General features: G+C 43.1%; 1 protein-coding gene across 8 annotated transcripts in view; it reads left to right on the forward strand.

Annotated features, from left to right (window-relative positions):
• Positions 1 to 22,230, forward strand: part of TBL1XR1 (TBL1X/Y related 1) — a 170,686-nt gene that overhangs the window by 21,228 nt on the left and 127,228 nt on the right. For 3 of the 8 annotated variants that reach the window (XM_077826067.1, XM_077826068.1, XM_077826069.1), the window contains exon 2: positions 4,495 to 4,661. The exons of the other annotated variants lie outside the window; for them this stretch is intronic. The gene's annotated coding sequence lies outside the window, so the exon portion shown is untranslated. The remainder of the gene's footprint in view (positions 1 to 4,494; positions 4,662 to 22,230) is intronic. 8 annotated transcript variants of the gene reach the window in all.

A 22,230-nucleotide genomic window follows, 5' to 3' on the forward strand; every position in this document is an offset into this window, starting at 1 on the left:
TTGAAACATTCTGGTGACCTTCTGTGTCAGGTATGTGTCTTTTGTTGTCCCCGCTTAAATTTGGTACAAGCAACCTTAGTTCTGGCATCTCCCAACTTTTGCGTGCTTTGACTAATACTCTTTTAGCGTAGTTTTTATGCATATTTAATTGAAAGTTAAAATAGCAAGATAGCACTAATTAGGACATAATCGAATGCTCAAAGATAGAACAAGAAACTAAATTTTTTATTTTAAAGGGTTAGTATTCATCAAACATTTATGAAGATACCTAACAAATTATGACAAAACATTGTCTAATAAGGATGAAAGGGATGAGATTTTTAAACACTGACTGTTGTTACAAAGAATTTTGACTTAATGTATTTCATCACCTTGATGTACATTTCCAGTTTATTTTCTCCAAAACTTCAAAATACTTTTTAAGGCTTTGTTGCAGTTTATATTTTCTCCTTATATTGATGGGTGATTATTTTTGTATAGAATTTATGCAATGGTGTTATTTTGGAGGAACGGACTGATTAATTTTGTCTGTTTCATTTAAATCTTTATAGAACTGTCCAAATCTAAACTACGACATTGGTGGGATGGATGGTTTCTGCAGGGAGCCTGGGAAGTCATTGAGGAATAGAGGTGGGAGAGGGAGAGAACTCTGCTCTCAAAAGGGATTGATTCTGGCTGTAGAGAGACAAATCTGAGTCCTGATTCAGGTCTGCACTGAATCCTGCACCTACTGCTGAAACTCAAATTCCTCTCCAGTTGTTGTCATCTTGCTGTGGGTTGTTGACTACTCTTTTGGATGGCTAATCAGAAGGGCCATGTGACTTACATTAGAAGGCCAACCTGGGATGGGAAACCAACTTTATAGGAGAATGGCAGAGGTGGACTATAATATCTAGGCTGTGTCCGTTCTTGTTAGGGAATGGAAAGGTGCAAAAGTGAGGAAGGAGTGGGGACAAAAGTTGGAGGGAAGGTTGAGCGGGGCCTTATAGTGTATGTCTACAATGCCGTTTAAAAACCTGCATCGGGCTCATGGGGCTTGGGCTAAGGGGCTGTTAAATTGTAGTGTAGACGTTCGCCTTTGAGTCTGGGCTCTAGGACCCTGCGAAGTGGGAGGATCACAGAGTTCAGGCTGCAGTCCAAGCCTGAATGTCTACAGAACACGATGATTAAACAGCCCTGCAACCTGAGCATCCCGAACCCAAGTAAGTTGGCATAAGCCGGCCGCGGATGTCTAATCGCAGTGTAGACACACGTGTAGATTCATAGAGTTTAAGCCCAGAAGGGACCATCTTTTTTTGTTTTTGTTTTTCACCAAAAAATTTAGTAGCAATTTTACATCTAAAACTTGTAAAATTAAAAACTTCCTAATTGTCAAGGTGGTTAAGCACTGAATAAATTACCTTGGGAGGTTGTGGGATCTCAGTCATTGGAGGTCCTTAAGAGCAGGTTAGATAAATACCTGTCAGAGATGGTCTAGAAGATAATCCTTGTACCATGAGTGCAGGGGACTGGACTAGATGACCTCTCGAGGTCCCTTCCACTCCTTTGATTTAATGATTTGAAATCATCTAGTTCAGAGTTTCCCAGACTTATTTTGTGGTGGACACTTTGGAAATTCATGCCCCATACATGTCCCCCTCACTGAGGCCAGGTCAGGGGGTGGATGGAAGGAGTGCCCAGTATGGGGGTGAGAGGAGTGCCTCGTACCCCTGGGGGACAGAGGTTGTACCCACCAGGTGGCAGTTGAGGAAGCCTTCCGCTTCCTGTAACAGTCAGGCGGTCTCAGCTGCCAGGACCCAGCTCCCTACCCATTTTGCTTCTCACCCCTTTTGGAGCTGCTCTGAAGGGATGGGGATGGGAGGGGAGTGTAAGACTGCGCCCCTGAGTACTAGACCTCCTGCCAGACACAGCTCTCTCTGGCCCTTCAGCGCAGCCCCATCCACTTCTACCCAGGTTCTGTCTGGCAGGGGAAGCGGATGAGGCTCTGTGCCCTGGGGCTGCACTGAGGTCCAGAGGGGACTCTGTCTGAGAGAGAAGGGAGTGAGGGGGTCAGGACTCCCACGGTCAGCCTTCGGCTCCCTGTTTGCAGAGTGCCTGCTGGCTTTCCTAGCAGAGGAGGGTAACTGCCAATTGGTGGCTGCTGCAGCAGTGGGGTAGAGATGGGCTGGGAACCTGGTCCTTGCAGCTGAGCCCAACTACACAGAGCCCCATCCACTTCCTGGCCAGAAAGAATCCCCTGCTATCCTTGGCCCTTCAGTGGGGCCCAGGGGGGGTCCTTGGGCCCCCAAAATAATGTTATTGCATGTCCCCCATTCGGGAACCTCTTCTCTAGTCTGACCTGTATCTCACCCAGGCCCTTACATTTCATCCAGATGCCCCTGAGTTTAATGACTTTAGTTTGGCTGCCGCTTTTCAGTCCTCAGGGGACTGAACTACTGTGTGCCACAGGTGAGTACAGGAGGGAGTGACTTCTCACTTCTGGTGAGCACAGTTGTTTTCTGTCACTTAATGCACAACATGAGGATGTGCATGCTAGCTTTTGTGTGCTCTAAGGCTTAATGATACCATAGGATTTACAAATTTTTTTTTTTTTTTACAAGAAAACATAATGGCTTTTAATTCAGTGTCCCTTTTGAACAAGGTATGCACTCTGGCAGGAGGTGAGAGGCAGTTCTCAGGTAGGCCAGTCCCAGGCTCTTGATGGCTCCTTGGTATGCAACAAGAAGCTTGGAGGCTTTATTCAGCCTTCTAGACTGCACTATCTGGCCTACAGGTCTTGCACAAGCACGTACTGAGTTGTGACCAACCTTGGAGTTTGTGTGGCACAGCATTACCGTGAGAAGGAATGATGCACCCCCACCCCAAAAGAAAAAAACTATTTGTACTATTGAAGATGACAAATCCTGGGGGTGTGGGCTCTGGGGTGGGGCTGGGGATGAGGGGTTTGGGGTGCAGGAGTGTGCTCTGGGCTGGGACTGAGCGGTTCAGAGGGCAGGAGGTGGATCAGGGTTGGGGCAGTGGGTTAGGGCACAGCAGCGTGTTGGGGTGCAGGCTTCAGGCAGCGCTTACCTCAAGCAGCTTCTGCAAGCAGTGCCATGTCCCTGCTTCGGCTTCCACATGGAGGCGAGGCTAGGCAGCTCTATGCGCAGGCACTGCCCCCACAGCTCCCATTGGCCACTGTTCCCGGCCAATGGGAGCTGCAGAGCTGGTGCTTGGGGCAGGGGCAGTGTGCAGAGCCCCCTGGCTGCTTCTACACGTAGGAGTTGGAGCAGGGACATGCCACTGCTTCTGGGAGCCGCGCGGAGCTGGGCAAGCCCCCGACCCTGCTCCCTGGCGGGATCTCGAGGGTCAGATTAAAAGGTCTGACAGGCTGGATGCAGCCCGCGGGCCATAGTTTGCCCACTCTTGCCCTACAACCTGTAGCTCTTATTTCTTTTTTGCTTTTCTGTAGAGCCAAAAGACTCTAACAGATATCATGACCCCATTGTGCTAGGCACTATACAAACACCTACGGAGGGGGAGATCCTGCCTCACATAGTTTACTCTAAACAGACTAGACAGACATAGAACAGAAAGGGAAACAGAGAAGGAGGTGAAGTAACTTGTCTAAGTCAGTGGCAGAGTTGGGCGGGGGGAAGAAACAGGTCTCCTGACTTTCAGTCCAGGGCCCATCTACTGGACTAAAATCCTATGCTCTTGGTCATCCGCCTGCTTTCCTAAATGAGTCTAACTTAAACTCTGTCATTATTAATTCTCCCTTTATTTATGTACTTTGAGGTAGCACCCATAATATGCTGGGTGGTGTCCAAACCCACTGGAAATCACGTTGGCCTGCATATCTGTATTGTTGCTCTGTGGCAATGGATGCTGATTTTTAATGAATGAAATGGCCATATTCAGTTTGATTTGAACTACAAGATTGTCCTGGTATCTAGCGGACCAGTGGGAAGGGGGGTGGGAGTGTTGAGCATTGTTGTTTTAAGGGTTAATTTTTGTTTGGCAGTCCATTTTATTGATTGACACCACAATTAATTCAGTGTAAGATTCCAATATCACTGCTTTGCATGAATTAGGTTTTTTTTGTTTTTTTTGTTTTTTTTACATTTTATAAAGTGTCTGAACCTTAAGCTTTGCATGTAAATAACTGAAGGAAATAATAAAGAGTATGCAAATGTTTGTTTGAATACTGTGGGGGGTAAACGTATGATTTCTAACATAAATGGCTGGTCTGCTCTCATTATTCTGCATACTGTGGCAAAGGTGAGCTCTTCTAGAAACAAGGTTTTTAGCTCCTACTGCTGTGTTGCCCCTTTGCAGGCTGTGCAGCGCTCAGGAAGGCGGGCAAGGTGCCATACTTGGCGGCACTCTGAGTCAGCCAACGAGTGCAAACACCTTGTGGGAGAAAGCTGACTCAAGCTATCTGTCCGATAGTATTGTTGTGCCAGCAGTAAGAATTTAAAAGTATGTAAAAGATAAAACTTGCTGTTTCCACAGATCACTGCCATGGAAAACAGAGCAAGTTCTGTCTAGATTCAGGGCCAGATCCTCAGCTGGTTTAAATCTGCACAGCTCCACTGAAGTCAAGAGACTTGCCAACTACTCCATCCATATTGGCCAGGGGTTAATTTGGAAGCCATGGCCCTCCACTTTCAAAGAAGCAGGTTGGTTGAATGGAACTTGAGTTATGCAACAGTACTCATGGGGAACTGTGATCAGAGGAGGAAAGAGGAGAATGCCAAGGCATCAGGAGACTAGATTGGATGCCCAGCTCTGTGCCATTGCCCTCCAGGAGCTTCAGACTTAGTTACTGACATTCCCTCATGTCCTCTGTGGCTCCCAAATAAGGGTCAGAGCCTCAGATGGTACAAATCACCATAGTTCCTTTGGAGTTTAGATTTCCTTTTTCTGTCTGTCTGATTTAGAATTTTGTCCCTTTTATATAATTTCTTGGCCTTAGCTGTCTGTTATCTCCGCTAACAGGAGGGGCTACATGGTATACCTGATAATCTCCCATGAAGCTCTCTTCTGTGATCAAAGGAATAAAAGTATAGATTTTCCTCCCTTAGAGGGATCTGACCTACTGGGTAAGAAGTCGGTCACCCTTTGCTGTATCACTGTTCAGCTCCACAAGAGTATGTTACCCACTCAGCAAAACATATGTCTTTGTTTTATCTGCTGGATGACTCTGTGTAGTTGTTCACATACTGAGTATATGACAGGTACTTACTCTGCCTCTAATCTCTATATGGCCAGCAAGAAAGGGAGCCCCATGCCTTGGGATGGGCACCCCTTCCCAGCATCCCTTGTTATAGGAATAGGTCAGTAATTGATGTCTGGGACTGAAAATGTTGCTATAGGGGCCAGAGGTCTAAATCTTTGGTTTAAAATTAGGGTGAAAGCCAGCAAACGAGAGAATAATGTCGCCACCACCACCATTAAAAAGTGGTGTGTGAAACGGAATAGGAAATGGTTAGAATTATAGGACTGGAAGGGACCTCGAGAGGTCATCTAGTTCAATCCCCTGCACTCTGGCAAGTCTAAGTATTATCTAGACCATTCCTGAAGGTGTTTGTCTAACCTGCTCTTAAAAATCTCCAGTGATTGCCTAGGAAGATGGAAATTCCACAATTTATTCCAGTGCTTAACCACCCTCACAGTTAAAAGACTCAATTGGTATGACTGTCCAGTATGTCGTCTTGTGATGAGTACAGACAGATTGGGTTTGGATGACTTTGAACATACCTGGTACGTATTGGAAAAGAGAGAGGTTGTCATGGCTGATGAGCAGGTCAGATTGGAATTGGTACGAAGAGAGGTTGATATTGCTTTTATGGTTGATATGGGAGGTCACATACTATTTCAGCACATGGGGAGGGAAATTGCTCATTAGGAGAGACATTGCATTTGGCTTTGGGGAAGAGCTCTGTGCTAAGGAATTATTCAAGAAAGGCTAGCCAATTCGTTTTATTTTTGGGGGGAGGGTTGTTGCTAGAGGGTAAGAGAGGCATTTCCTTTTCCCTATGCTAGGCTATATTAGAGAATTTTTTCTTTCTTAGTCTTATCTCAACACCACGATAGAAGGAAAATGCTTTTTGTCCTATTGGATTAGAGTGCCTATGGCTGTTTAATAGCAGGTGTCTGTTTTTTGAATTGAGAACGAATGTACCATGTGTCTAGGTAGAACAGAGTACACATGACTTCAGTGTCAGAAAGAAAAGGTAAGATCCCAGTACATGTTTGCTTACAATGAGCTGAGTCAGATGAGAAGAACATTTAATGGTCTGACTGAAAAGTATTGGGGGCTAGGAGAATCTGTGCTTAAAACATTTAACCAAATAAGTTATGAAAGGTGATATTGGGTAACCTCGGTCCACAGGATGTTCAGTGCTGGGTGGTTGTTATCCTGTTACAATCCTTGTGGATTTTTACAGGGCGCTTCTTCCTTGCATGACGGGCAGATTGTAGGATGGTGCTGATCAGAAAATTTGACAAATGGACAAACAAGGATGGCATTGTTGGTACAGTGTAGGTGGGAGTGTATATCTCTCTAGTATATTGGAGATGAAAGATGAGGTGAGGTTAGGTTATTGTTTAATGTTTTGATGCCAATCTGGTTTTTGGTCTTGTTGCCCTACTCTGTCTGACAGGTTTAGTAGCGACTTTATGACAACAAACTGGTTCTCCAAGTGGGACATAATCCCTTGCATGACTCAACAGCAGCCTCCAGCCAATTGAATAGTGATGTATTGATAGTCTTTATAGGGATTGTTGGCTGCAATGCCATGCCTCCAGTCAACTGAGGTTAAAATATGTGTATGTATATGAATTTAGAGCAATGAATGCATATAGGGTACAGTCACATGCTGCATTTAACTGTATTTAAGAGCTGTCTATATTACAACCACCGTCCTACTCTGAGCTCCATGTGGGCACAGCCTTAATCCCATGCAGAGACCTATTGACTTCAGTGGGTCTCCAGGTGAGAGCAGGGAATCACCTGCACAGAGCTCAGTGCAGGTTCCCGGTGTTTAAGCATAACAAAGTGCTAGTATGATTATCTGCCATTCTTGAGGTGGGGGCTCATACGGCAACATTCTTTTTATTTTGTAGAACTGCATTGTCCGATTGACACAATGAGTAAAAACAAAATATGAAACTACCCCAAAAGGGGGCAAACAACAGTACTAGCATGCACTTAAGACTGCAGTGGGATGGGACCTTTAGAATGAGGAGATTTACTTTACTCTTTTCAGTAAGATAGACTATAAGTGGTCAAAATTGTGAGAGATCAGATTTTTCCTTATAGCATGATGATGATGCTCATGGTTTTTGGCAATTCCATTCTTTTTCAGTAGTGTGAGTAAGCCCTTTTGTCACCTCTCACTTGCCCCAAAAAATTAACAAAGGCTCACCACACACAATGATTTGGAAAGAAAAGTGGATAAAATTTGGAATTCTCATACAAATGGACATTCTCATAAGCAAACCAGGGGAATGTGGTCTAGATAAAATTACTATCGGGGGAGGGTTCAGAACTGTTTAAAGGCCATATTCAGAATAGTTATTAGTGGTTCACTGTCAAACTGGGAGGACGTATCTAACCGGGCCCTGTAGGGGTCAGTTCTGGGTCTAGGACTAGTCTGCATTTTCATTAATGACATGGATAATGGAATGGAAAGTATGCTTATAAAATGTTTGCAAGCACTTTGGATGGCAGGTTTAGAATTCAAAATGACCTTTACAAATTAGAGAATTGGTCTGAATTCAGCAAGATGGAAGTTCAGTAAAGACAAGTATGAAGTACTTCTCCTAAGAAGCAAAAATCAAATACACAACTGCAAAATGGGGAATAACTGGCTAGGTGGTAGTACTGATGAAAAGGATCTGAGAGTTATAGTGGATCACAAATTGAACATGAGTCAACATTGTGATATAACTGCAAAGGAGGCAAATGTCATTCGGTGTGTACTAACAGGATTGTTGTGTGTAAGACATGGAGATACCTGTCCCACTCAGCAGTGGTGAGCCCTGAGCTGGAGTATTGTGTCCAATTTAGGGTGCCTCACTTTAGGAAAGATGCAGACAAATTGGGGAGAGTCCAGAGGAGAGCAACAAAAATGATTAAATGACTTGTGAAGAAAGGTTAAAAAAACTGGGCATGTTTAGTTTTGAGAAAAGAAGACTGAGGGGGGATCTGATTACAGTCTTCAAATATGTTAAGGGCTGTTATAAGGAGGACTATGATCAGTTGTTCTTCTTGTTCTTTCCCAGAGTTCCACCCTTGTTCATACTGTGGTTACCATTCACTTCTCCAGGGACACGTGATAGTTGAAGCACAGAATACATAGACTTTGCAAAGGCTTCCTGCACAATTACTTTTGACAGCACAAGAGATATACAGATCTAGGCAAAACAATAGCATACGTATAATGGGATTATTATCCCTGCAGCAAGGGAGATGGATATTGGACAAAACTTTCTAACTATTAGGATAGTTAAGCTCTGGAATGGGCTTCCAAGGGAGGTTGTGGAATCTCCATCATTGGAAGTTTTAAAAAATATGTTGGACAAACAGCTGTTAGGGGATGGTCTAGTTTTACTTGGTCCTACCACAGTGCAGGGGCCTAGATTTAATCACTTCTCAAGGTCCCTTATAACCCTACATTTCTACGTTAAAGATGCAGTAACTAGAAATGTTTCTAATTCTCTTCAAAACTATTCAGTCCTTTACACAAGGCTTCAAATCTATTTTGGTGGACATGGGAAAAGGCTATTGGGTATAAGTGATGACAAGAACTCACAATACATGGAATAGGAGCAGTCCAGTATTGTTGGACTATTGTGAAAAGCTGAGGCATTCTTGTGAACTGTGAGAAGAACATAACTCTATTAACAACTATTAGAATGAAGACTTACATTTCTCCAGCAAGTTTGTGAATCACTTGTGGGTTCCAGATGTAAGGGAAAAAGTTGGCCGTACAATTATGGAGTCTGTCTACCTTGAATTATTCTCTGTGTTGCAGGTCCAGGGTATTATTTCTCAGGGCATGGGGAGAGATTTCTGTTTGTACCTCACAGATACAACTTTCAAGTCATGTTTACTAGAAGTCCCTCCAAATATATATTTTTTTTGCATTGCAGCGATCCATGTGATGACTCTAGGACTTTAAATTCCTGCAGATTAATGTGTGGCTCTTTTTTGAGACTTTGGAACACATGGACACATTCCTCACAATGAGAGAGGAAAATATGTGTAATAAATAAACCAAGTTTGGTGCTGTTTCTTATAAGTGAATTTCTGGCATAATTGTGTATAGTTATGCTAGTTACATATATATGTGAAAATTACTTAGTGTGAATGGTTAGCTTTTCCATCTCTGCAGATTTTGGCTCGTTGACACTTGGCAATCTGTTCTTTAGGCTTCGCTGAATACTCTCTCAGAACATCCAGAAGAATTTGGTTGTGCCTTTGGGTATATCTACTCTGCACACTAAGTCTGTGGAGCGTGGGCTAGTGGACTCAGTGTTTCCAAGCCCATGCTTGCGAGCCCTTACTGCATTGAGAACCTTGATTTACAGTTGCTGGCCTGTGTCTCTCAGCCATGCTAAGGCGTCCATGCTGTATTATGCAGACCTTCTGACTCGGGCATGTACCTTGACCTGCATCCACGCTGCTAAATGACAGGGTTTGGACCCAAGTCACAGTGGGACTTGGGCTCCGACACACGCCCCTGTCAGGGCCCTAGGAACTGGGTCCTGAAAGCTTGCTGACCTGAGTCAGACTGAGTTGTTTGTGGATGGAAGCAGAGATTGGGCTCAAACCTGAGTCAGAGCCTGGACTTACCCTTAATGTAGGTTTGTAGACATATCCTTAATGACCCTTGGCAGTTATAGGTATGCCTCTGAGGCATGGAAACAGTCAGTCATACAACGAAAGGACTTAGTACTCAAATACAACTTCCTTCAGGCAGTTTTGTGAGGAATTAATTATTTCCCGCAAACACCAAAGCAAAAACAAAACAAAAAGGAAGTTTAAAAAGCATTTCTGTCATCTATTGCTTGCAGTTAATTCATCTAATTTTTTGTATTGTTCCATCATGTAAATTTTGCACCTGTCTTCCAGCCACAACTGTGTCAAGGGGGGAAAAATAGTATCCTGTGAATAATGTCATATGCCTGTGGTGATACCGTTGGGATTTGTACAGTGCCTAACACAATGGAGTTCTTATCAACAAGGATGACTTTTGCTACACTTGAACTGGCATGTAGGGTATGTATAACTACACACTGCAGTGAAAGGTGGGCTGCATCCAGCCTTACTACAGAATGTTGCTACATGTGACAGTGCCCTGTTGCTGGTGCCTTTCTCCACTGCCTCCCCACCATCCTAGAGCCTTTTCCTGCTGCTGGAGCCATTCACTGCAGTGAGGAAAGGCACTGGGAGGTGGGAGCTGCGGAAGCCTTTCTCTGTGGCAGGGAAAGGTTCTGGCAGAGGAGAGGCAGTGGAGAAAGTCTCAAGCAGCGGGATACTACACTGCTAAAATAGCATTGTGGACAAGGGAGATACTGGTTGGGCATGTAGAAAGCCATGTAGGATACGTACCCACAGAGTTCTGGCACGTAGGGCATGCTACTCCACATGCCTAAGCTGTCCTGAACTGTCTACACTGCTGTTTATACCCATGCTAGTTATACATGTGCTAGCAGTGCAGTGTCTGTATATGCTGCTGCAGATGTAGACATACCTTATAGCTTCTAGATGCTGTGATAATACACATAAATAGTAATAATGGATCTTTATATTGAAAGGTTTCAGAGTGGTAGCCGTGTTAGTCTGTATCAGCAAAAAGGAGGAGGAGTACTTGTGGCACCTTAGAGACTAACAAATTTATGCTCAAATTTATTTATTCTCAAATAAATTCGTTAGTCTCTAAGATGCCAAAAGTACTCCTTGTTCGTTTTATATTGAGAGCTTTCCCTTACCTGCTTAACATCTGGACAGGGAACCTGGAAAATCATCACCATCTAACTGACATCTCCTTTTGAGGCCTGCCAGAATATTACATGCTTTTGGCACTGATTCCAAGTAAGGCTTACCGCGTGGGCTGCTTTCCCAAAGGACTGGATAGCTCTCTCAAATAGGGCAGTCTCACTATCCAAGGTGAGTTAGTACCTGATTTTCAGAGTTGCTGAGCACCCACAGCTCCCACTGGAGTTGTAAATGCTCAGCACCTTTGCAAATTAGGCCCTGAAGTGTATCACTACTTTGAGAAGCTTAATGTTTAGCAGTGAAGCATTTAAGAAGCATTAGGACCAAGGGGGTGGAGATGCAGTTACAGATGTTGGTGAGAGAAGGGTCTGTGCCCACTGAGGAAAGATTGAGGTGAAAAAAAATATTATTATGTTTGATGCAATAGAGAAGAGGAAGCCAGTGGAGATGTGCAAAGAGGGTGTGTGAGACATGGTCAAAATGAAGGATTAGGAAAAAAAATCTTTGCAGCAGCATTCTGAGTGGATATAAACAGGGCAAGATTGCATTTGTCAAGGCTGGATAAAAGGATATTGCCACAGCTGAGATGAGAAATTATGAGTTTAGCTGTGTGGATAGGAAAGGCCACATCGTAGACATGTTTGCAAAGATTTTGCAAGATTCAGACATAACCTGGATGTGAGGGCTAATAAATAAAGTGCAGACATGTTGGTGTTTGTAGCTCATATTTGTGTGTGGTGTGTCTGAGGCAAAACTATTCTAATGTAAGCCACTGGTAACTGGAGAAAGAGAAGGGGTGGGAGTTATGTGCTACCCTCTCATAATAAGAGGTGATCAGTTTCTTGTTTCAGTCCTTCACGTATCAATGGCTAATGAAGTAGCTGTTCCTTCTCATTTGCTTTGTCTCTTTCTGGTATTGGAGGTTCTGCTGAGAGATGGTGCTTTGCTATGACCAGAAACGCGACAAAGGAACAGAACATGACAGGATTCTTTATCTGTAGTTGGGATCATTTTCAGAATGCCTACTGTGGAGCAGTTGTGGCAGATTGCAGAACACATTTTGATCTCATCAGTGGGTCAGAGAATTTCTGTAGCGTCAGGGGAGCTCCAGGCCTCAAGAAATTGATATTCTGAAGTAATAGCCTTCCTGTGACTAAGTCATCGTCATTGTGATGGTGGAGTTCTGAGTAGCAAAGGAGAAGGGGAAAGGAAACAGTGAGCTAAAGTAAACAGACACTACCCGGGGAGAAGATTTGGGGTAGTAGAAGGCTCGTTAATCTATCAGACAAAGGCATAACATGGTCCAATGGCCAGAAGTTGAAACTAGATAAATTCAAGCTAGAGATAAGGTGCCCATTTTTAACAGTGAGGGTAATTATAAATTGGAACAATTTACAACAGCTGTGGTGGATTCTCCATCACTTAAAGCTGTAAATGAAGACTGGATGTCTTTCTAAAGAATATGTTGTAGTTTAACTAAAAGATGTGGACTTGATGCAGGGATTACTGTGTGAAATTCTATTGTCTGTGTTACACAAGAGGTCAAACTAGATGATGGTATTGGTCCCTTCTGGCCTTAAAAATCTAATAGAACCGTCTTAAGGTAGAGAAAACCTTCCCTTTTTTTATTTCCATCTGCCCCCAAATATAAGGATCCCCTGAGCGCATACCTCATGGGCACCAGGAGCTCCATAACCAAAGTTGTCCTCTCTCCTCCATGAATATTACAGGAATAAACTTTCAGAACATGCAGTTTTAGCTGCATGACTCTTAGGGTATGTCTACACTGCAATTAAAAAAATATCAGCACCGAATCTTAGAGCGCACGTCAACTGCCTTGGGCTTATGGGGCTTGGGCTGTAGGGCTAAAAAAGTGCAGTATAGACATTTTGGCCCAGGCTCTGAGGGCTTGTCTACTACACTACCACTAAAGTCCATGAAACTTGCGTTGCTCACAGGTATGAAAGAACCCCCCCCAAGCGACGTAAGTTACATCAACTTAAAGGGGTGTCTACACCTTGCTATGTCGGCAGGAGACGCTCTCCCGCTGACATAGCTTCCACTTCTCATCGAGGTGGAGTAATGACGTCGGTGGGAGAGCATTCTCCTGCCGATGTAGCGCGGTACTGAAGATAAGCCCTAAGCCTGGGCTTCAGCCCAAGTCTGAACGTCTACACTGCAATTTTATAGCCCCTCAGCCTGAGCCCTAAGAGCCTGTCACCTGACAGGCCAGCCGCAGTGGTACCATGGATCTTTTATAGCTATAAGAAAAGGAGTACTTGTGGCACCTTAGAGACTAACCAATTTATTTGAGCATAAGCTTTCGTGAGCTACAGCATCCGATGAAGTGAGCTGTAGCTCACGAAAGCTTATGCTCAAATAAATTGGTTAGTCTCTAAGGTGCCACAAGTTTTCCTTTTCTTTTTGCAAATACAGACTAACACGGCTGTTACTCTGAAACCTTTTATAGCTATGTAGATGTACCCTTATTGACATCTGTGGGAGATGAGAAGCAATGCATACCAAATTTAAAATGGGACCTTGGAATGCTTAATAGCTGGCATTCCAGGCATTTACTTTGACAGGCCTTTTCGCTTCCAAAAGCACCATTATTTTAGAGGAGAATGCTTTGATTAGCAAGGTATGCTTCAGGTATATATAGAAGTATCTGTTTCAAAGTGTTAATCTTTGAAACCCTGGTTTATGATTTCTATTAAGAGATTCAGTATTAAGACATATGTATTAACCATAAGTATAGTTAAAGAAGAGCGAGCAAAGCATGCTGGTATCTGTAAATTGAACAAACATGCTATCAGTGTGTCATGTATAGTACTTCAAAAAGATTTAAAGTAGATTTTTCAATTCTGAAAAATATTCCCAGTAAATCAGGACAATTTTACTGGTATGTCACAGTTTGGGCCTAAATTATCTGACATTCCTTTAAAATATCTTGGATTGCAGGAAATTTTAAGTGGTTTCTATGGGTGCGATGGCAATGCTGCCGTTTAAATTTGCAAAGATGCATGCATTAGAAGTTTTCCTCTTCTTTTTATCTCCTCAGAGGCTTACAGTTCAAACATACTTTTTGTGCCATTGCTAGTTCTGTTTCCTGCCAAAAGGTGACTGTGTGTGCGAGCAGTTTAGTAAAACTCGTTTATCGTTTTTGAGTTCTCTGTGTATGTAGGGAAAGGCAAGCAGGGCTTGTATGCTCCCAATACATTTTTTCATGCTGCCAATACATGTTTCTGCTACTTTCCAGATAACTAAAACACCTTTTTGTAAAACTTTAGACTTCTGTTTTCTGTGTGACCATGTACCTTGGACAGATTTGCAGAGGTTGGCTTAGAAACTAGTTGTGTTCACAAACAGAGTGTTTCACTCGCTGAGTTTGTAGTGTTTTCAGTAAATTTATAACAATGCGTTGAGTTCCAGGGATGTGTGAGCTTGTGTGTGTGTATATTTATAAAAAGAGCGAAAGATCTTTGCATGTTGAAATAAATACATTGTTTGTTTCTATGTGTGCCATTGTGTATTTATGAACATTCAGATAAACATGGCTGGTTGTGTTTACCTGACGGTGTAATTACTAAAGTCTCACATGCCTCTTCAGAAAACACCAAGATATTGATTGCAATAGAGCTCTGTTCATACAGTTTTATGATTATGGAATTTAAATGCACAAAATACAAAGAATTCCCATGGCTACCAACAAAAATTCCCATTGCAATCATAACTTGGTTCCCTTGTGTATGCACAGTATTTGCTGCATACATCATATACACTCAGCTTAGAAAATTTAGCCCAAACAGTTAAAGTTTTGCCAAGTTATAGGCAACTGAAAGCAGAGTCTTATGGGAAGTGTTGAGCAACCCTAATAATAGGTGGTGCTACTGGTTATAACATGTGGTCACAGCCTCTGTTGTCATTGTGTTCCTTCTGACCACCATAGGCAGCGAGCCGGAACTCAGTGGAGTCTGTCTGCTGCTCTGTCAGCTCCTTTTTTTTCCTTTTGGGAAAACTAAGAATATAAGAACGGCCATACTGGTTCAGACCAATGGTCCATCTAGCCTAATATCCTGTTTTCCGATAGTGGCCAATGCCAGGTGCTTCAGAAGGAATGAACAGAACAGGAAATCATCAACTTTGCATAATGACAGGTTTCAGAGTAGCTGCTGTGTTAGTCTGTATCCATAAAAAGAAAAGGAGTACTTGTGGCACCTTAGAGACTAACAAATTTATTAGCGCATAAGCTTTCGTGAGCTACAGCTCACTTCATCGGAAGCATGAAGTGAGCTGTAGCTCACAAAAGCTTATGCGCTAATAAATTTGTTAGTCTCTAAGGTGCCACAAGTACTCCTTTTCTTTTTAAGGAAATCATCAAATGATCCAACCCCTGTTGTGCACTCCCAGCTTCTGGCAATCAGAGGCTAGGGACACCCAGAGCATGGGATTGCATCCCTGACCATCTTGGCTAATAGCCAGCGATGGACCTATCCTTCATGAACTTATGTAGTTTTGTTTTTGAACCCTGGTATAGTTTTGGCCATTTAGTGCATGTGTGTGTATATGTAAATTTACTGTTGCCCTTTTCGACTGAAGCATTTAGGCAAAGTTTGGAGCCCTGGGGACCAGTGTTCCAGTTGGAAGTAGAAATTGATGGAGTTTGGTAATTTTTTTTTTTATTCCATCTCGTTTATTTACAAGGAGTGTACAAAGTCCTGTGTCTCTGAATGCAGACGGAACCAAGAACACACAGTTACAGCAGCCAAGCCTCTTTAGCCAACACCAGACCCAAAAGCTCTCTTTCTAGCGTTTTCCAAGCAGATTGTGCTTACAAGCTCCCACTTGGCTTTCTCACCTCTCCCTTTCTTTCTGTTCTTGTCTGTCGTCAGTTTGTGTGTGATCTCTTTTCCCTGATATATACGCACACTGCTACCCAAAACAATACTCTGCCAAAAGTTTCTGGGCCAGGGTCTTAGACACTTTTTTGTTTTAGGTCGGGGCTTGTACTTACAATGATGTTAACTGAAGAGTGTGTTCACACCTATCAATCTCAGTGAGTTCTAGCTCCACTCACAACAAAGTTTCACCCAGCTCATAACCATACAGATATCAGATATACTTGCTAAATCATCCTCCGCCATTGGGTCTGAAGTCAAGAGTCAAGTTAACCCACTCTCCCTTTAATTATGGCAGTCCTATCCCGGGTGAGGGGTGGGTGGTGGTGGTAGGGGAATCAATTATTATCAAGCTGCTTCTATGCTACCATAAAATCCTCTACAATATAGGGGCACAGGCATGATAGCATGGAAGTATGGTAGCAGTTCTCAACCTGCGGGTCGCATGCGCTAAAAAAAATCAAAATTTGCTGCTCTGGTCTGCCAGGGGGCAGGGCTGGTTGAAGGGGAGACAGCATCTTGCAGTCTGCACCAGCGCTCCTGCCAGCAGGGGGCTGGTGAGTGCTGCAGGGGTGGGAGAATGGGACTGTGGGTAGGTTTTGGGGGGTACCCTCTGGGCAGTGAGAGCGTGGGGGGCATTGGGAACTACAGATTTGCCAGGGTGGTGCAGCACCCCCAAGTTTGGGTGGGGATCCACTCCTGGCCTCCCTTTTCAGGTCCTGGCTGCTGGCCCTGCACAGTGAGGTCCCCAAGATCCCGTCTGCCTGTCCCTGCATGGTGGGGTCCAGGTTTGGCTGCAGCTCGGCCTCACGCGGCAGGGTCCCGGGGTCTGGCTGCTATCGGGTCCTGGGTGGTGGGATTTGGGGTCTGGCTGCCTGGCTCTGCGCAGCGGGGTCCAACTGCTCAGCCCCACGTGGTGGGTCCGGGTCCTGGCTGCCTGTCTCTCACCCAGGGCTCCGCTCCTGGCTCTTTGCTGGGCAGGGGCTCTGGGCATAGGGGACTGTGGGTGGGGTTTTTTAAGGGGGGAAGGAGGTTCTCAGGCTGTGGTTCTCAGCCTGTGGCCCATGTAACATAGGCAGCCCACAATTATAAACAGGTTGAGAACCACAGAAGTATGGAGAATCATGAAGAATCCCTGTCTGGTTGAAGGGTGATCCACAGGAAGATGAGGGAATGTTCATTTAAATGTTAAATAAGTAATAAGGCACAAAAGTCTGTATTAGTGCTCATTAATGCACATCTCCACATATATAATGAGCCACAGGCAAAAGTAGCAGGAGGGGTCTTGAGCAGAGAGTGGGAGCAAATTATACAAATGGGGTTGGGGAAAGATGGGGGGGAAATAAAAATTAGGAGAAGGGGGAAAAAGAGTTAAAATAGTTGTAGAAAGCCCTTTATTTTGACTTGAAGCTGTTGTTTTATTGGATTGTGGCATGTTGATGTAGGTTTTCATTTATTATTGTAATGAAATTTACCTGTAGAGAAGGAGGTTCCAAACTGTGGAATACTGCTGCTTAACTGTAGCATCCCAAGAGCACTTTACCTAGTCACAGTGAAGACACCTAAAGTTGTGTGTATCATGTAAATAGAGCAAAGTCCCCATCAGGCATTATCCCCGGGCACCTTTCTTTGAAGTATTGTTATTCCCATTAGTGGTTTAAAGAAAAGCCACTCTTTTGCAGTAGTGGGACTCAGTAGCAAAGTTGTTCTGAAACTCATTTTATAATTGGCTAATAAGTCACACCTTTTATTATAGCTTATTGCATCCAGTTTAATACCTGCCACCTTGTTGGATTGTGGGATCCCTGTTCAATGGTAGAACTTAAACCTTTTTTTTGACGAGTCTGTAAGAAGTTTATAAAAGTACAGTCTACTTTTTTGAAACCTACCTTTCGTGGTAAGCTGGTTTCTGAATTAGACAAGAGACTTATTTTGTGCTTGGGCTAATCAGAATGCTGCAGGTTAAGAAGGATGTAGTGAACAGCTGTCACTCTACTGAATCCTGTACCTTTAGATGAAATCTACGCCATTATTGGTATGAAAAAACAAAATAATTGGAATGGAGTATTATCACGGGATCAATGTCTACTGGTTTGAAAACTAACATCTCAGCTTTGCTTCAGCCGTTTGTTTTCTATAAATGGCTGTTTCTTTTTCCTTGTCATGGATGTAGCAGCAGGTGCTCATTATTCTGTGACAACATTCTATTCCATTGACACTAAATTTGAAATTCCCATGTGTTAGATACATTTTTGAGAATTTGGTATAGAGGAGAAATGTGTTTGACAGCTTTGGAGGCTGAAGTCCTTCAGTTAGCTTGCATACCAGGTATAGCATGGTCAGCCAAGGGGCAAATTCCAGCATAGGTTTTTTTAAATGGAAGGGTAGTCCAGTGGTTAAGGTGTTAGCTTTCTGCTTGGGAAACCTGAGTTTGATTCTAGCTTTTGCCACAGGCTTCTTGTATAATTTTGGACAAGATGTTCAGGCCCAGATTTTTAAATGTATGTAGGCATTGCTCCACTCAGCATAAATCAGTTAGGTGTTGCAGTGCCTAAATACCTTTAATCCAGGCCTTAGTCTTTCTGTGCCTCAGTTCCCTATCTATAAAATGGGGGTGATGTACTTCCTTTCCTCACAAGGGTGTTGTGACGATAAATAAAGGTAAATTAAAGATTGTGAAGTGCTCAGATACTAGATAATAGGGGCCATATAAGTACATAAAATATAATTAGATCGATAGAAACATAGACATCTTAGCCTGGAGAAACCTTCTCTAGTTGAAAACCAGTAGCTGGTTCAAATACATAATTTCTGCTGAGTAGTATATTTTACTGTTTTTATTCTGTGGTTTTTGGGGAGTTGGTGTGAAAGAAATGTGGTAGTTCTTTGTCTTGGGCAAACATACTGTTCATTTTTTTTCACCCATAGACTTATTACATAATGTGAGTTCATTATATTTCAGTTATAATTTTTGAGTGTTTTCTCTAGACCTACTGAAACCATGATGATTTCCTGTTTTCATGTGGTTTGACAGATCAAATAAATACACCGAAAGCAGTTGTTTTAGTATTGGCTTTTATATGCGTAAATTGGACTGTATAAAATCAAATATGAAATTATTTAACATTAAAATGTTAGTGTTTTGGTAAACAATTTAATTTTATTTTCATGAAAACTGTGGCAGTACTGCTATATGATTTGTTTCCCCCCCCAGTAAAATGAAACTGTGTGTGTATGTTGCTTGCGGTGTTGTTGTTCGCCAGGATATTAGATAGATAAGGTAAGGGAGGTAGTGTCTTTTATTGGACCAACTTCTGTTGGTGAAAGAGACAAGCTTTCGAGCTACACAGAGCTCTTCTTCAGGGCTGAGTTCTGTGTAGCTGGAAAACGTCTCTTTCACCAAGAGAAGTTGGTCCAGTAAAAGACACTATCTCCCCGACCTTGTCTCCGTGTATTTTTATGTATATGTATTTACACGCATAATTTGTAAGTGATGTGTTTTTATAAAAACATATGGCCTAAAATTTCAAAAGAGACTTGATTTTGGGTGCCCCGATTTTTTGGGTGCCAAACCTGAGACATGTTTTATAGGGTCTTGAATTTCAGAAAGTGCTGAGCCAGAGCCACCCAGCTCCTTTAAGGTGTTTCAAAATTGGGCACAAAAAATCACTAGTTACTTCTGAAAACTTAGGTCTGGCTGTCTATCAGTAAACCTTGCCACAAAATTGCCTACTAAAATAGCTATCAAACTGCCTTTGACTTTTTCGTTTATTTGATACTATTGTTTTTAAACACAAACTCTAATCTAGTACTTGAAATCAGTTCTAATGCTAGTGAAAGGAGCTACCAATAATATTAATTTAAGTATTCTTTCAAGTAGTTTTTAAAGCAGTTTTATGGAGACTGTTACAAGTATATATGTAAAAAGTAGCTGAAAGTATGCTTTAGTGCAGTGGTTCCCAAACTTGTTCCACCGCTTGTGCAGGGAAAGCCCCTGGCGGGCTGGGCCAGTTTGTTTACCTGCCGCGTCCGCAGGTTCGGCCGATCGCAGCTCCCAGTGGCCTTGGTTTGCTGCTTCAGGCTAATGGGAGCTGCTGGAAGCGGCAGCCAGTATGTCCCTCAGCCCGTGCTGCTTCCAGCAGCTCCCATTGGCCTGGAGCAGCAAACCAAGGCCAGTGGGAGCCACGATTGGTTGAACCTGCGGACACATCAGGTAAACAAACCGGCTTGGCCCGCCCGGGGCTTTCCCTGCACAAGCAGTGGAGCAAGTTTGGAAACCACTGCTCTAGTGACATTACCATTACAAGAAATCTTTTTGTGTCCGGTCAGAACAGATTTTTAACTGTAGACTTAATGCAGCATGTTCATTTGTATGGATTGCTACAATTGAATTTTCACACGAATAATGTAGTAAAGTGTGTGTGTGTGTCTGTAAAATGTAAAATTTTTGCTTGACTTGGGATTGCTAAATAATTGGTCATCAACATTTCTGTTTGCGTTAGAAGAAAACTATGGTTCAAGAAATTTGAGTGTTGAATAAACAGTGCATTGGGTGACAATTTCTTTTTACTCTTCACTCATCAAAGAAACAGGAACTGAGAAAGAGAAGAGAACATGATTTTTATTGCCAATTATCATTATAGTATGACAATAATAGACTCGTAATGCCCTTTTAGAACTATACAGTTAAAAATAAACTTTCCATTACATTCCTCTTGATTTTGAAATAGTCTGTCTACCAGCAGATGTGTGGTGTTAGAAAATAAAATCACAAAGGTTTGTGATTGTATAGCTCCCCTCTAATAAAATAGTGCACTCCTCCCCCATCTCCCCTTAATTCTTTCAGTTTTCCAGCAGCAATAATTGGAGATTCCTTTATAGAGTGAGGAGCAGGTAACCTTGGAGATAGTCTTGTTTCCTTTACTCAAAGTCCTTCTTCCTCAGTAGTTCTCATTGTGTTTGGTCATTGTGGAAGCAGTTAGAAACACATTATTATTCTCTTAGGTTTTTCTTTTTTGATAGTCATATTGCACCCAAGATATCTATGGCCTTCTATTCAAACATGTACAGGACAGGGTCCTGGTCCTAAAGGAGCTTAAAATCTAATATGGAAGGATACTGCACAAATTTTTAATGATTTGGTTAAGATGGAAATAGGGGAAATATTCTGTAGATCAGGCGTGGCCAACCTTTGGCTCCAGAGCCCATGCTGCTCTTCAGAAGTTAATATGCGACTCCTTGTATAGGAACTGACTCTGGGGCTGAAGCTACAGGCGCCAACTTTCCAGTGTGCCAGGGAGTGCTCACTGCTCAACCCCTGGCTCTGCCACAGGCCCCGCACCCTCCCCTGAGCCTGCCATGCCCTCGCTCCTCTCCCCCCATTCCCCCCACCCCCCAGCCTCCTGCATGCCATGAAACAACAGCTGATCGGCAGGTGTGGGGAGGGAGGGGGAGGCGCTGATTGGCAGGGCTTCCGGTGGGTGGGAGGAGTTGGGGGCGGGAGAGCTGATGGGGAGGGGCTACTGACGTATTACTGTGGCTCTTCGGCAATGTACTTTGGTAAATCCTGGCTCCTCCTCAAGCTCAGTTGGCCACCCCTGCTGTAGATCATCTGGTTTCATATGTGTAGGCACGTCTGTGTGAGCCAGGAGCGTCTCCCCAAAGTGTAAACTGGCCACATTTTTTGGGAAAAGGATCCTTGAGAGGAGAAGCCACAGAAGTCTTTAAACAATGATTTGAGGATGTTAGTAACTCAGCCAGAGGTTAGGGGTCTATTGCAGGAGTGGGTGGGTGAGATTCTGTGGCCTGCAATGTGCACGTCAAACTAGGTGATCACGATGGTCCCTTCTGACCTTTAAAGTTTGAGTCTATGAACACCATAGTGTGTATGGAGAAGGGACTCTGGTCTTTGTGGGAAAGCACTTGTGGAACTCAGCCTCTCTTTCAGACATGTTGTATTTATTATTCTGAATGAGTGAGTGCAGCCTGATTCAAACTCAAGTGTAGTCAATGGGAGTCTTTTAAGGGACATGGGGGTCAGCCTGTAGATATAATCGCCTCTTTATGCCAGAGATGATCAAATTGGAAAAAGTTTGTATTTTCTTTCTTTCTCTCTAGTCTTTTATAACACCTCTCCTTGTTGCCCAGTTTCTCTTCCATAAAGGATTTTCTGAGTCCATAAAGATCTCTGTTCAGGTGCTTTTAATCATCTTTCATTCCACTTTTGTTTATTTTCTAAGGCCATGACTGATACATCCATAATCTTTCATTTTCGTCTTTTAAATTTTCTGTTGATGAAACCAAAATAAAGTCAGAGACTTTTTTTCAATTGTCTCCTTAGTT

The sequence above is a fragment of the Eretmochelys imbricata genome, chromosome 9 (assembly GCF_965152235.1).
Source record: "Eretmochelys imbricata isolate rEreImb1 chromosome 9, rEreImb1.hap1, whole genome shotgun sequence".
NCBI classification, from domain to species: domain Eukaryota; kingdom Metazoa; phylum Chordata; order Testudines; family Cheloniidae; genus Eretmochelys; species Eretmochelys imbricata.